At 44.4% G+C, this 15,200-nt stretch overlaps 1 protein-coding gene across 2 annotated transcripts in view; it reads right to left on the reverse strand.

The window, feature by feature from the left end:
- The window catches only part of SLC8A2 (solute carrier family 8 member A2), a 321,980-nt gene extending 308,642 nt beyond the window's left edge, over positions 1-13,338 (reverse strand). The window contains exon 1 of one of the 2 annotated variants that reach the window (XM_077480780.1): positions 13,044-13,338. The gene's annotated coding sequence lies outside the window, so the exon portion shown is untranslated. The remainder of the gene's footprint in view (positions 1-13,043) is intronic. The other variant, XM_077480773.1, reaches the window with a different exon arrangement.
- Positions 13,339-15,200: the final 1,862 nt, after the last annotated feature.

Here is a 15,200-nt window from a genome sequence, read left to right on the forward strand (position 1 = left end):
ACTAAAATAAAATATTGTCTGGTTTTCAACAATGTACATAACAAATGAGATGAGCAAGAACAGTACAGACCGGAATAATTGAGGCAGCTGCAACCATCCTGGTATCATACATGATGAATATATTGGATGTTTAAAAGTGTAATGGAGTTAGGGTTGCCACCTGCATGGGAATGACCCGGACAGTCTAGGATTTGACAGCTGTGCCCGGGTTTGTATCCTCCCATAACCTGGACACCACAGCATAAGCTCCAGTCCCAGCCAGTGTGGAAAGTACCCGCAGCCCTCCACCAGCACCATGCCCCTCTCTCTCTCTCCCGAGACCCAACAGCAGCACTCCCCCCCCCTCCTGTGGCTTCATTGGTGAGTGCCTCATCCAGGTCCCCCGCTCTGGTGGGTGCACTCTCTCCCGCCAGCAGCAACCCCCCCCCCCCTTTCCACCCACCTTCAGTGGTGAGCAGCACTCCTGATAGAGCCCCCCATCGCCCCCCCTGTCAATGCAGGATGCTCTTTCCCACCAGCAGCATGCTCTCTCCTTCTTCCCCCACTCCAGCCGAGTTAATATCTAATTGTGACAGGTAAGTAAGAAACTAGTCTGGTCAGTCCCCCTCGCCCCTCTCAATGCAGTGCTACTTGCAGGAGCCCAGCAGAAGGAGCAGCCAGTGTAGGGATCAGCCTCAGTACAGGGAGCAACCCACAGCTTACAGAACGGGACAGCAGGAGAGAAGTACAGTATATACAGTCCACCACTGAGCACCACTGTTCCCCTGTCCATCCCACTGCCCCCCTGTCCATCCCACTGTCCCCCTGTCCATCCAACTGTCCATCCAGCTGTCCCCATGTCCATCCCACTTTCCCCCTGTCCATTCCATGGTCCCCCTGTCCATCCCACTGTCCCCCTGTCCATGTCACTTTCCCCCTGTTCATCCCACTGTCCCCCTGTCCATCCCACTTTCCCCTTGTCCATCCCACTTTTTCCCTGTCCATCCCATGGTCCCCCTGTCCATCCCACTGTCCATCCCACTTTCCCCTTGTCCATCCCACTGTCCCTCTGTCCATCCCACTGTCCCCCTATCCATCCCACTGTCCCCTTGTCCATTCCACTTTTCCCCTGTCCATCCCATGGTCCCCCTGTCCATCCCACTGTCCCCCTGTCCATCCCACTGTCCCTCTGTCCATCCCACAGTCTCCCCGTCCATCTCACTGTCTCCCCTGTCCATCCCACTGTCTCCCCCGTCCATCCCACTGCCCCCCCAACCCACAATCCCACATCCCCCCGTCCATCCCACCGCCCCCCCATCCATCCCATTGTCCCCCCGTCCATCCCACTGTCCCTCTATCCATCCCACTGTCCTGCTGTGCAATGCATCCCAATATCCCCCTGTCCATCCCACTGCCCCTTTGACTACTCTACGGCCCCCCTGACCACTCTGCAGCCCCCCCACCATCCACTCTGCTGCCTCCCCCTGTGCATCCTGCTGGTATGGGGTTCTTTGGGTTGCTGTGGTTAGGGTGGTCCACTTTAGGGTGCCTTAGATATGATGGACTGATTTGAAGTGTTGAGATAAAATGGGCCACTTTGGTGTGGTGTTGATAGCGTGGGTTGCTATAGGTAGAAGGGGCTACTTTGAACTGTCAGTGGAAGGTTGGGGTGCAGTGGATAGTAAGGGGTGCTCTAGGTAGGCTGGGTTAATTTAACCTGTCACTGATGTTAAAGAGGGGCAATACACGGTATTAAGAACTGGGGTATGTAAACTTTTGATCATTTGGGTAATTTGAGTAGTTTCTGTTGGGATTATAATTTAAAAAGAATAAGCACAGTTGATTGATAATAAATGTCTTCAGCCAAACACTAACCATGAGTGAAAGAAAAGTTTTTATCGTTCATAATCTCTGAAAAATGGCCAAGAAATCATAAATGCTGTAAATTTATGAGCACAACTGTAGCTGCAAAGGTTGGGCCAACTCAATATTGAACTCTACGAACTAAGACTGGGATGCCATTAAAGTTCATGTGTGTATAAAGGCAGGCGTCTCAACACTTTTGTTAATATAGTGTATATGTATGTGTTCTATGTTCCTTTGTACGGTGGAACGGTAGCTTTATGGTTGGACAGAATGTTCCGCTTCCCTCTACATCCATCCAACAACATGGCTAGCAAGGAGACAGCTGTATTGTTATCTTGTCCTTATTTTCGGCTCTAAGCACTTTCCAGTGACAAGTGGAGGCAAGAGGAATGCAGAGGGAGGGCATGACATCCTCACACCCCTCTGCATTCCTCTTGTCTTAGAAAAGTGCTTGGAATCAGAGATAAGCGCTGGTGTTCTGTCCAAAAATGTCCGCCTATCGAATAGTGTCCGCTGTGTACTGCGCAGGCGCAGCGCTTGCGCAGTACGGAGCACAAGGAGATTCGGAAAATCTCCAAAGATGAACGGCGCCTGCGCCGTGAGTCCAGGTGCAAGCCCTACCATTCAAGTGGACATAGGGCTGCACATAGTTAGAGGGCCCCTCGCGGGCTCGCTTCACTCGCCACGCTTCGGGCACAGCCTCGCTTCGCTCGGCTCTTTTTATTCTAACTCTATGTCCACTTGGATGGTGGGGCTTGAACCTGGACTCACGGCGCAGGCGCCGTTCATCTTCGGCTATTTTCAGAATCTGCTTGTCATGTACTATCCGACGGGGGACACTATTTGACATGACACCAGCTATCAATATAGCCACATCTTTGATAGCTGTGTTGTCGGATGACTATGTGAGAGATATCTTTTCCAGCCATGTAGTTAGCCTTCCACAGCACATAGGAAGATGGAACAAAATAATATCTGTACTTTATCCCTTGGGGTACAGAACATTGCAATAAAAAAAGAACGAAGACTTCTTTTACTATTCTCTTCTCTATCCAAAACAACAAAAAAACACTTTCCGTTTTGCATACACTTTAGAAGCATTTTTATAAAGCAGTTAAAGAGGGAGTCCCGCGAAAAAATATTTTTTTTAAAAGTCAGCAGCTACAAATACTGCAGCTGCTGATTTTTAAAATAAGGACACTTACCTGTCCCAGGGTCAAGCGATGTCAGCACCCGAGGCCAAACCATCCCTCGTCCTCGGATGCTGTCGCCGCTATCTTCGGTATGGGAATCAGGAAATTAAGCATTGCGGCTTCACTTCCCGATTCCCTACTGCGCATGCGCGAGTCGCACATCACAAGAAGAATGGTCCCTGCTGTCTCTGGGACCCGTCTGTGTCCCAGCAGACAGCACATCATGTCTACTGAGCAGTGTTGCTGGCTCCAATTTGACAGCAATGTGGGTACAGGTGCAGACAATGAGCATTCAGGGACATGCACCGACACCGGCACGGCTGTTGCCCCATACACACGGTCGGAAATTTCCAATGGAAAAAGTCTGATTGGATTATGTTGTCGGAAAATCCGATCGTGTGTGGGCTCTATCGGACTTTTTCTGTCGGAGTTTCCGAGGGAAAAAGTTTGAGAGCTGGATCTAAAATTTTCCAACAACAAAATCCAATTGTGTATAGAGAATTCTGATGCACAAAGTGCCACGCATGCTCAGAAAAAATTTGGAGACAAAAGCTACTGGCCTCTTCGTAGTCCCGTTGTACGTTTTGTACGTCACCTCGTTCTGAACGATCGGATTTTCCAACAACTTTGTGCGACCGTGTGTATGCAAGACAAGTTTCGGCCAAAATCCGTTGTTTGTAGTTGGAATGTCTAACCGTGTGTATGGGGCATGTCAGATTGGAAGCAGTGGCTGTGTCTGTGCAGCTGCAGCCTCCCAATAGACATGAATGGGCCTGCCTGCATGCGGAGGCATGCATACCTCCCAACATTTTGAGATAGGAATGAGGAACACCTATTAACAAACGTATGTAGGCATAGAACACGCCCCCTGCCACACCCCTTTAAAGAAGAATTAACCAAAAAAGGTTAATTAACCACTTTAGCCCCCGGAAGGATTTACCCCCTTCCTGACCAGAGTGGGGTTTTTTTGTGATTCGGCACTGCACCGCTTTAACTGACAATTGCGCGGTTGTGCGACGTGGCTCCCAAACAAAATTGGCGTCCTTTTTTCCCCACAAATAGAGCTTTCTTTTGGTGGTATTTATTCACCTCTCCGGTTTTTATTATTTGCGAAAAGAGCGACAATTTTGAAAAAAACGCACTATTTTTTACTTTTTGCTATAATAAATATCCCCCAAAAATATATAAAAAAAACATTTTTTTCCCTCAGTTTAGGCTAATATGTATTTTTCTACATTTTTTTGGTAAAAAAAATCACAGTAAGCCTTTATTGATTGACTATTCTTTTATATTGGCTTGTAAAATGTACAAATGCAGCAATTTAGAAGTTGGATGAAAGGTTTAGCACTGGGAAACACTTTTTGAAAGCTGTGAATTTTATATTTTATTTTATAAATATATGAATCAGACCAAAATGAGGGACAAATGAGGAGGAAAGAGGGACAGAGGGACATTGCTCCAAATCAGGGACAGTCCCTCGAAATCAGGGACAGTCCCCCAAAAATCAGGGACAGTTGGGAGCTATGCACATGGAACATCTGTGCACCCCATTCAGGAGAACACAGGTCTCTCCATGGATACTCCTGTGTGAATGAGGCCCAAAGCAGTGAATCTGATATTCACCAAACATGTATTGCAGGTAAATCTTGCAGGTGCCTGTATTTTATAAGACAGTGCTTGATTCATTGCCAGTGAAGGTTACATGAAGGCCACATTCCCTGCTTTATACGTTCGACAGATACAGAAAACATGTTAAGGTTCCTTTATAGCAGAAATACTGGAAAACCAAGGGAAATAAAGCCAAATGACATTAACAATCAGCTGGAAGTCTACTCTCATTTTCTAACCTGTGCTATAACCAACACAGTCATGCAATCTCCTGGGTGAACGCAGGAAGTGTCTATACAAAATTGTGCCCCCCGTACAGGTAACCCGTATATTGGAGAGGGATTTGGAAACAATGAAGTAACTGATCATCCGGCACCCCTGCCTTATCACTTATTGATTACTGAAACTGCCCAACAAGCTAAAAATAGAAAATTCGGGGAGGTGGGAGGGGCTATACCAGATGACTTTTGTCAAGATAGTCAAAATTTGCATATTTGGGAACCCCAGATTTCAGCACTTGATTTATACTAACATTTCACTACCCATTTCCAAAATAAAAAGTGACCTTAAGCCCCTTGTCTGACAATGCCCTGCTTCTTTGGTTTGGAGACCACATTACACATCAGATTACGCTCAGGCATGTACTGGCCATTGGGACTATCGGGAGTTTCCCGGTGGGCCGATGGCTCAGTGGGCCACTCTGATGTAAGGGGGCTGGTGATAGGATACTCTGATGTAAGGGGGCTGCTGATGGGACACTCTGATGTAAGGGGGCTGGTGATGGGACACTCTGATGTAAGGGGGCTGGTGATGGGACACTCTGATGTAAGGGGGCTGCTGATGGGACATTCTGATGTAAGGGGGCTGCCGATGGGACACTCTGATGTAAGGGGGCTGCTGATGGCACACTCTGATGTAAGGGGCTGCTCATGGGACACTCTGATGTAAGGGGGTGCTCATGGGACACTCTGATGTAAGGGGGCTGCTGATGGGACACTCTGATGTAAGGGGGCTGCTGATGGGACACTCTGATGTAAGGGGGCTGCTGATGGGACACTCTGATGTAAGGGAGTGCTGATGGGACACTCTGATGTAAGGGGGTGCTGATGGGACACTCTGTTGTAAGGGGGCTGGTGATGGGAAACTCTGATGTAAGGGAGTGCTGATGGGACACTCTGATGTAAGGGGGCTGCCGATGGGACACTCTGATGTAAGGGGGCTGCCGATGGGACACTCTGATGTAAGGGGCTGCTGATGGGACACTCTGATGTAAGGGGGCTGCTGATGGGACACTCTGATGTAAGGGGGTGCTGATGGGACACTCTGATGTAAGGGGGCTGCTCATGGGACACTCTGATGTAAGGGGGCTGCTGGTGGGACACTCTGATTTAAGGGGCTGCTGATGGGAAACTCTGATGTAAGGGGGTGCTGATGGGACACTCTGATGTAAGGTGGTGCTGATGGGACACTCTGATGTAAGGGGGTGCTGATGGGACACTCTGTTGTAAGGGGGCTGGTGATGGGAAACTCTGATGTAAGGGAGTGCTGATGGGACACTCTGATGTAAGGGGGCTGCCGATGGGACACTCTGATGTAAGGGGGCTGCTGATGGGACACTCTGATGTAAGGGGCTGCTGATGGGACACTCTGATGTAAGGGGGCTGCTCATGGGACACTCTGATGTAAGGGGGCTGCTGGTGGGACACTCTGATTTAAGGGGCTGCTGATGGGACACTCTGATGTAAGGGGGTGCTGATGGGACACTCTGATGTAAGGTGGTGCTGATGGGACACTCTGATGTAAGGTGGTGCTGATGGGACACTCTGATGTAAGGGGGCTGCTCATGGGACACTCTGATGTAAGGGGGCTGCTGATGGGACACTCTGATGTAAGGGGGTGCTGATGGGACACTCTGATGTAAGGGGGCTGCTCATGGGACACTCTGATGTAAGGGGGCTTCTGGTGGGACACTCTGATTTAAGGGGCTGCTGATGGGACACTCTGATGTAAGGGGGTGCTGATGGGACACTCTGATGTAAGGTGGTGCTGATGGGACACTCTGATGTAAGGGGGCTGCTCATGGGACACTCTGATGTAAGGGGGCTGCTGATGGGACACTCTGATGTAAGGGGCTGCTGATGGGACACTCTGATGTAAGGGGGCTGCTCATGGGACACTCTGATGTAAGGGGGCTTCTGGTGGGACACTCTGATTTAAGGGGCTGCTGATGGGACACTCTGATGTAAGGGGGTGCTGATGGGACACTCTGATGTAAGGTGGTGCTGATGGGACACTCTGATGTAAGGTGGTGCTGATGGGACACTCTGATGTAAGGGGGCTGCTCATGGGACACTCTGATGTAAGGGGGTGCTGATGGGACACTCTGATTTAAAGGGGCTGGTAATGGGACACTCTGATGTAAGGGGGTGCCGATGGGACACTGTGTTGTAAGGGGGCTGGTGATGGGACACTCTGATGTAAGGGGGTGCTGATGGGACACTCAAAATGTAAGTGGGCCGGTCTGGATGAAGTCCAGTGCCAAATTTCTGTCCCAGTCCATCCCTGATTACGCTCCTATCTATCTATCTATCTATCTATCTATCTATCTATCTATCTATCTACATACCATCATCAGAAATCCTAAACACAAGAGAACAGATTGGTAACATTCACTGCAGTCACGTCAAAAAGAAAAGGAGACCTAGGTACACAAGCTGAAAATTTGGATATTGATTCTTACCATGACAGAGTTCCTATTTAAAATATATATGCTCATATATTGTAGAATAACGGATTTAGCAAAAAATGATGAATGTTATCTGCGAGGCAGAGAGAGATCAAAAGACCAAAATATAGAAAGACACTGCTGAGAAACACACAGATGAAATGATCAGATAACAGAAAGACAGATACAGACAGACCCAGAGGAAGGAAGGAAGGAAGGAAGGAAGGAAGGAAGGAAGGAGGAAAGGAAGGAAGGAAGGAAAGAAGGAAGGAAGGAAGGAAGGAAGGAAGGAAGGAAGGAAGGAAGGAAGGAAGGAAAGAAGGAAGGAAGGATGAAAAGACACTGGAATGACATTCATATGACATCACACGCATCAATTTCTGCACATAATATCCATGAAATTAGGGGGTGGTCAAGAGAAGGCAGCAAAGAAGGAAAAAAGGAAGCCTGAAACGGTGGATAGAAAGAAGGAAGGGAGGAAGGAAAATGAAGGAAGGAAATGAAGGAAAAAAGGGAAGAAGAAGGAAAGGAAAAAAGACACTGGAATGATATTTATATGACATCACACACATGGGTTTCAGCACAGAATATTGATGAAATAGGACAGGAATGGCCATAGGGAATGATGGAAGGAAGTGTAGAAAAAAGGAGGAGAGAAAGAAAGACTGGAAGGGAGGAGAGACGTAAGGATAAACGGAAGGAAGGAATAATAGAAGAAAGGAAGGAAGGAAAGAATGAAGCAAAAAGGAAATGAGAAAAGGAAGGGAGAAAGAGAGGAAGGAAGAAAGGAAAAAGGGTAGTGAGTGCAGGAAGTAAAAAGAGTGAAATGACATTTACATGACATCACACACATGGGTCCCTACACATAATGTCCCTGAACTAGGACAGATCCAGATGGCTATGATCTGACCCTAGTTGTAACTCACTATTATCATTCTGCTTAGCAACATTGTTTTTTTGGGATATTCTGGATTTAGCAGTATGTCACTTCTCCCCTTCTGAAAGAACAAGTGACACGTTTTTCTTAACAAGAGGAGTAGTGCTAAATCAGCAAACTCCTATTTTTTGTAAGAAACAGAGAACTCGATTTACACCATCACTTCTACTGGGGCTGTACCTCAGTGGTATGTAGTTGCACTTGTACATGTAATATCATGTGTGTTTTCTTTTCTATCTAGTATTCCGATTTTTGCTATAGATGCGATACCACAAATCAGCTCTAATCCACAGTATGATCGATCGATCTATCTATCTATCTACTGTATATATCTATCTACTGTATCAATGTATCTATCTATTCATCATATGTAAGTACATACTGTACATCTATCTATTCATTCATCTATCTATTCATTCATCTATCTATTCATTCATCTATCTATCTACGGTATCTATCTATCTATCTACTGTATCCATCTATATACTGTATCTATCTATTCATCATATGTAAGTATGTACTTCATCTATTTACTGTATCTATCTATCTATCTATCTACTGTATCCATCTATATACTGTATCTATCTATCTATTGCATCTATCTAATTATCTATCTATCTACTGTATCTATCTATATATCTGTCTATCTACTGTATCTATATATTCATCATATGTAAGTATGTACTGTATCTATCTATTTATCTATCTATCCATCATATGTAGGTATGTACTGTATCTAGCTATCTATTCATAATATGTAAGTATGTACTCTATCTACTGTATCTATTTATCTATCTATCTACTGTATCTATGTATCTATTCATCATATGTACTTGTATGTACTCTATCTATATCTATCTATCTACTGTATCTATGTATGTACCTATCTATTCATCATATGTAGGTATGTAGTGTATCTACCTATTTATCTATCTATCTATTCATCATATGTAGGTATGTACTGTATCTAGCTATCTATTCATCATATGTATGTACTCTATCTATCTACTATATCTATCTATCACACTATTTATCTATCTATCTACTGTATCTATGCATGTACCTATCTATTCATCATATGTAGGTATGTACTCTATCTATCAATCTATTCATCATATGTAAGTATGTACTCTATCTATCTATCATATGCAAGTATGTACTCTATCTATCTATCTATCTATCTATCTATCTATCTATCTATCTATCTATCTATCTATCCATCATATGTAGGTATATACTCTATCTATCTATTGTATCTATCTACCTATCTATCTACTTATCTATCTATCTACTTATCTATCTACTGTATCCATCTATCTACTGTATCCAGCTATCTATCGTATCTATCTATCTACCTATCTATTCATCATATGTAAGTATGTACTGTATCTATCTATCTACTGTATCCATCTATCTACTGTATCTATGTATCTATCTATTCATCATATGTAAGTATGTACTCTATCTATATCTATCTATCTATCCATCATATGTAGGTATGTACTGTATCTATCTATTGTATCTATCTACCTATCTATCGATCTATCTACTGTATCTATGTATGTACCTATCTATTCATCATATGTAAGTATGTACTGTAGCTATTTATCTATCTATTCATCATATGTAGGTATGTACTGTATCTATGTATTTATCTATCTATCTATGTTTTCATCATATGTAGGTATGTACTGTATCTAGCTATCTACTATATCTATCTATCGCACTATTTATCTATCTATCTACTGTATCTATCTATCTATTCATCATATGTAAGTATGTACTCTATCTATCTACTTATCTATCTACTGTATCCATCTATCTACTGTATCCATCTATCTATCGTATCTATTTATCTATCTATTCATATGTAGGTATGTACTGTATCTATGTATTTATCTATCTATCTTTTCATCATATGTAGGTATGTACTGTATCTAGCTATCTATTCATCATATATAAATATGTACTCTATCTATCTAATGTATCTGTCTATCGTATCTATTTATCTATCTATCTACTGTATCTATCTATCTACTGTATCTATTCATCATATGTAAGTATGTACTCTATCTATCTATTGTATCTATCTATCTATTGTATCTATCTACCTATCTATCTATCTACTGTATCCATCTATCGTATCTATTTATCTATCTATCTACTGTATATATCTATCTGCTGTGTCTATGTATGTATCTATCTATTCATCATATGTAAGTTTGTACTCTATCTATCTATCTATCTATCTATCTATCTATCTATCTATCTATCTATCTATCGATCTATCTATCCATCATATGTAGGTATGTACTCTATCTATCTATCTACTCTTTCTGTCTCCCTCTTTATACACCTCTCTCTAAAAAAAATAGATGTTTTCTAGTGAATTCCAGATTAGTGCTAATTTCACCCCCTTTAGAAGACCACTTTACTATCCCAATCTTAATATATTACGCTCTAATAATATCTTTTTAGGCACAAGGCCTCCAGGCAGCTAACAAGGTCAGATCTCACAGCTGACCCAATGGTATTTCCCAGGACACATACTGTTTACATTATTATTCATTATGCATCCTGCATGTGGAATATGCTGAACACATTGCAAACAAGTAAATCAGGAGGAGTAATTATATACATATAATTGGAGCCACTGACCAATTCTACCAGCTGTGAAATCCTCTGTTTTAATGCTGCGGCTTTACACTTGGACCTTTCATCAAACTCATTCCATCAGATGGATAAGATGGTTGTAAAGCAGCTAAGCAGACAAATCCTTCTCAGCATTCCTTAATATATACCCTGTTACTATTCTATTAACCACCTCTGCTGGATGTTGTGGGGGCGTAACCTCCAGCCCCTCTCAATGAATCAGATTTTACCATTCATCAATAAATGATGAATACTGGTCAGTTGCTACAGACTACTGCACCCTGCTTGTTCCCCCGGACTGCTAGTAACCAATTAGATTTCACTTTTCCCAAGCATTAAACAATCAGAACAATGGACTATGATTCCAGTTGCTATGGGTTACTGCATTTTGCTTGATTCCGTATTAAATTAGCCCATTTGGCTAACAGACAGAAAGCCCATTAGCCCCCTACTAGACGGCCAAGCTGATTAATAGCCCAGAGCTGTACTAAAGGGGAAATATGGAGCCTTAATTAACTGCTTCAGTGAAAAACATATTTCTTTGCCACGTGCTCCACGCTCAGTTCTGGAAGCCGGGGCAGCCACTTGTGGACTGGTTATTGGAAATGAATTAAGGAAGGAAGCACAGAAGACAGAATTGGAGGTGGGGGCTCCCAGAAATGAAGAATTGGGGAATCCAGTACTGGAATCCAGGGCAGATGCTTGTAGACTGGTTATTGGATATTAATTAAGGAAGGAAGCACAGGAGACAGAATTGGAGGTAGGGGTTCACAGAAATGGAGAATTTAGAAATCCAGTACTGGAAGACGGGGCAGCTGCTTGTAGACTGGTTATTGGATATTAATTAAGGAAGGGAGCACAGGACACAGAATTGGAGGTAGGGGCTCCTGGAAATGGAGAATTGGGGAATCCAGTTCTGGAAGCCCGGGCAGTCGCTTGTAGAACGGTTATTGGAAATTAATTAAGGAAGGGAGCACAGGAGACAGAATTGGAGGTAGGAGCTCCTGGAAATTGGGGAATCCGGGGCAGCTGATTATAGACTGGTTATTGAATATTAATTAAGGAAGGGAGCACAGGAGACAGAATTGGAGGTAGGGGCTCCCGGAAATGGAGAATTGGGGAATCCAGTTCTGGAAGCCCGGGCAGTCGCTTGTAGAACGGTTATTGGAAATTAATTAAGGAAGGGAGCACAGGAGACAGAATTGGAGGTAGGAGCTCCTGGAAATTGAGAATTGGGGAATCCGGGCCAGCTGATTATAGACTGGTTATTGCATATTAATTAAGGAAGGGAGCACAGGAGACAGAATTGGAGGTAGGGGCTCTCGGAAATGGAGAATTGGGGAATCCAGTTCTGGAAGCCCGGGCAGCCTCTTGTAGAATGGTTATTGGAAATTAATTAAAGAAGGAAGCACAAGAGACAGAATTGGAGGTAGGGGCTTCCAGCAATGGAGGATTGGGGATTCCAGCTCAGAATGGGGATTCCATCACCGAGCAGGCTGCAAGGACAGGACCAAACCTGGAACAGGGCAGTGTCCACATAAGACATCAGTCCATTGGGACACTAGCCCTCGGAGCCCATGGATCTCACAGATGGGAGAAGGGAGGGTCATGAGGGTGGAGAGGAAGAAATCAGAAGGCAGAGGAAGATGACAGATGATATAAAGGAACAGGTAACGTGCTGTAATGACGGGGGAAGCGTTACTGATAGTAAAAGGGAATATATGGTTGACACATGGGCAGCTTGGTGCATGGTGGAGGGATAAAGAGGGGCAGAACGCAGCATGGGATCACCGGGGATAATATGGTGTTTATGTGAGAGAGGAAGACAGATTGACAGAGGTGCAATTATACAAATTAAGACTAGGGAGGGGGATAAAGCGGAGCACAGAGTGGTACAGGGCAGCAGATGTGAGAGTGGGGAAGAGCGAGGTAAAGGCAGAGACAGCAGCTATTGTGAATGAAGAAGCAGAGAGAGCATTGCCAGGCACAGCCACACACAGACAACATGAGACATGGAAATAAAGGAAGAAAGAGGACTAATACTATTCAAGAGGACACAAGACGCTGACATATATCTGCTTACCTGCTCTCTGGTCTCTCTCCCCACATCACACGCTCCAATGCATGTCTGTCCTTGCCTCGCTCAGTGAGGGGGTCCCTTGCTGCTCAGTGAAAGGGGGGGGGGGGGGTTGCAGGAGTATCAGTGTCTGCGGAAAAGCCTCAGCTCCCACCCCCCTTGCTCTTTCTCTTTCCTCTCCTCCACAGCTGTTGCGCCTCCAGCTTCTCTCCACCTCCACTCCCTCTCCCTTGCCTGTCTGGATCCGCATATTGCGTCCACCTCCCTGTGTCTCCACCCTCTGGTCCCTTCCACACATCACCCACCTCCTCTTGTCAGCTCTCTCTCTCCACTCCTCTCTCTCTTCAGCTTCTCTTCTTCCCTCAGCTTCAGCACCTGGACAGCGCCAAGCAGAATTCTCCATCCCTGCCCACTCAGCACCACACCTGAACATTTCACAAGGGGGGGCAGGGGAGCACATGGCACCTGCCTGGCCTGAGCAAAAGTAAGGGCTCCCGGGACAAGGGACAGCCAATAACCAATGGGTGGGGCTAGAAAGAAGAATTGAGAGAGTTACTATTATATTGCTTTACAGTGCCTTGAAAAAGTATTCATACCCCTTGAATTTTTCCACATTTTGTCATGTTACAACCAAAAACGTAAATGTATCTAAGGCCCCTTTCACACTACCGCGACTTCAAAGTCACGCGATTTTGCCACGATTTTGGGCCTGTGATTTTGACGCGATTTCAGGGAATGCCCGTGTAAACTTGAGGTCTATGGACCTCAACTCGCATCAAAGTCAGGCCAAAGTGGTGCAGAGACTACTTTGAAGTCGTTGCGACTTGAAGTCGTACAGATATGAATGGTACTCATTGGAAATCATGGGGTACGACTTGTCATGTGACTTTGCAGTCCCAAGTCGCAGGACAAGACGCACAAGTGGTGTAGTGGTTAGCACTCTCGCCTAGCAATAAAAAGGGTCACTGGTTCGAATCCCAACCACGACACTACCTGCCTGAAGTTTGCATGTTCTCCCTGTGCCTGCGTGGGTTTCCTCTGAGTTCTCCGGTTTCCTCCCACACTCCAAAGACACGCAGGTAGGTTAATTGGCTTCTGTCCAAAATTGTCCCTAGTATATGAATGGGGACTTTGGATTGTGGGCTCCTTGAGGGTAGGGACCAATGTGAGTGTGCAATGTACAGGGATAAGGACAGTTGTAGACACTCACTCAGGTTGAACTGGATGGACTGGTGTCTTTATTCAACCTAACTAACTATGTAACTATGAAAGAGGCCTTACTGGGATTTTATGTGATAGACCAACACAAAGTGGCACATAATTGTGAAGTAGAAGGAAAATGCTAAATGGTTTTACATTTTTTTTTACAAATAAATATCTGAATAATATGGCGTGTATTTGTATTCAGCCCCCTTTACTGTGATACCCCTAACTAAAATATAGTGGAACCAATTTCCTTCAGAAGTCAACTAATTAGTAAATAGAGTATATAAGCTAATAAATATAAATAGTGCAGTGCAAGAAATATTCATATATTAAAAAACATAAATCTTATAAAATATATAAGAGAAAGTTCAAATAAATTTACATAAAAAGTTCATAAAAAAGATCCTGGATGGTGCAAAGTGGTTTCTCTGGATTGAACGTTGCAGGTGTCATATAATGTGCAGCACCTCCACCATACACACAGATGACAGCTCAACTTAGGACCATGAACCCCTGAACCAACAGGAAGCATTTCCATGAAGGGATCTAATAGTCTCCCAATGGTCTGAGTGGATCCGAGACAGCAAATTCCTCCGTGGGATCGTGGATATCGATATAAGGGCAAACAGAAACAATATAGTGCTCTTTGTTATATTTTTAATCAATAAATGTAAAACCACTTACAATTCTGGCACTTGTCACAAGTGCACAAACAAGCGCTCTGTGTATACACATATAATCCAGTAAGATGGCCACGGTTGACATGACCTCTTTAACTGCTGGTTCAGTTTAAGGGTTCAGATATAAGTATTAATACTTACCGAATTCCTCCCTCGACCATGGTCCCTCTAGCGGTGCGACTGGTCCTCCCTAAGTCACTCCCAGCCTCAGGTGGATGCCTGCCTCCTTCACATACATTGCAGGGTAATTAGCCCTGCATTGTATGACATGATGCCA

This window comes from Lithobates pipiens, unplaced genomic scaffold (genome assembly GCF_037356315.1).
Source record: "Lithobates pipiens isolate NorthernLeopardFrog02 unplaced genomic scaffold, aLitPip1_a1.2 Scaffold_1, whole genome shotgun sequence".
NCBI classification, from domain to species: domain Eukaryota; kingdom Metazoa; phylum Chordata; class Amphibia; order Anura; family Ranidae; genus Lithobates; species Lithobates pipiens.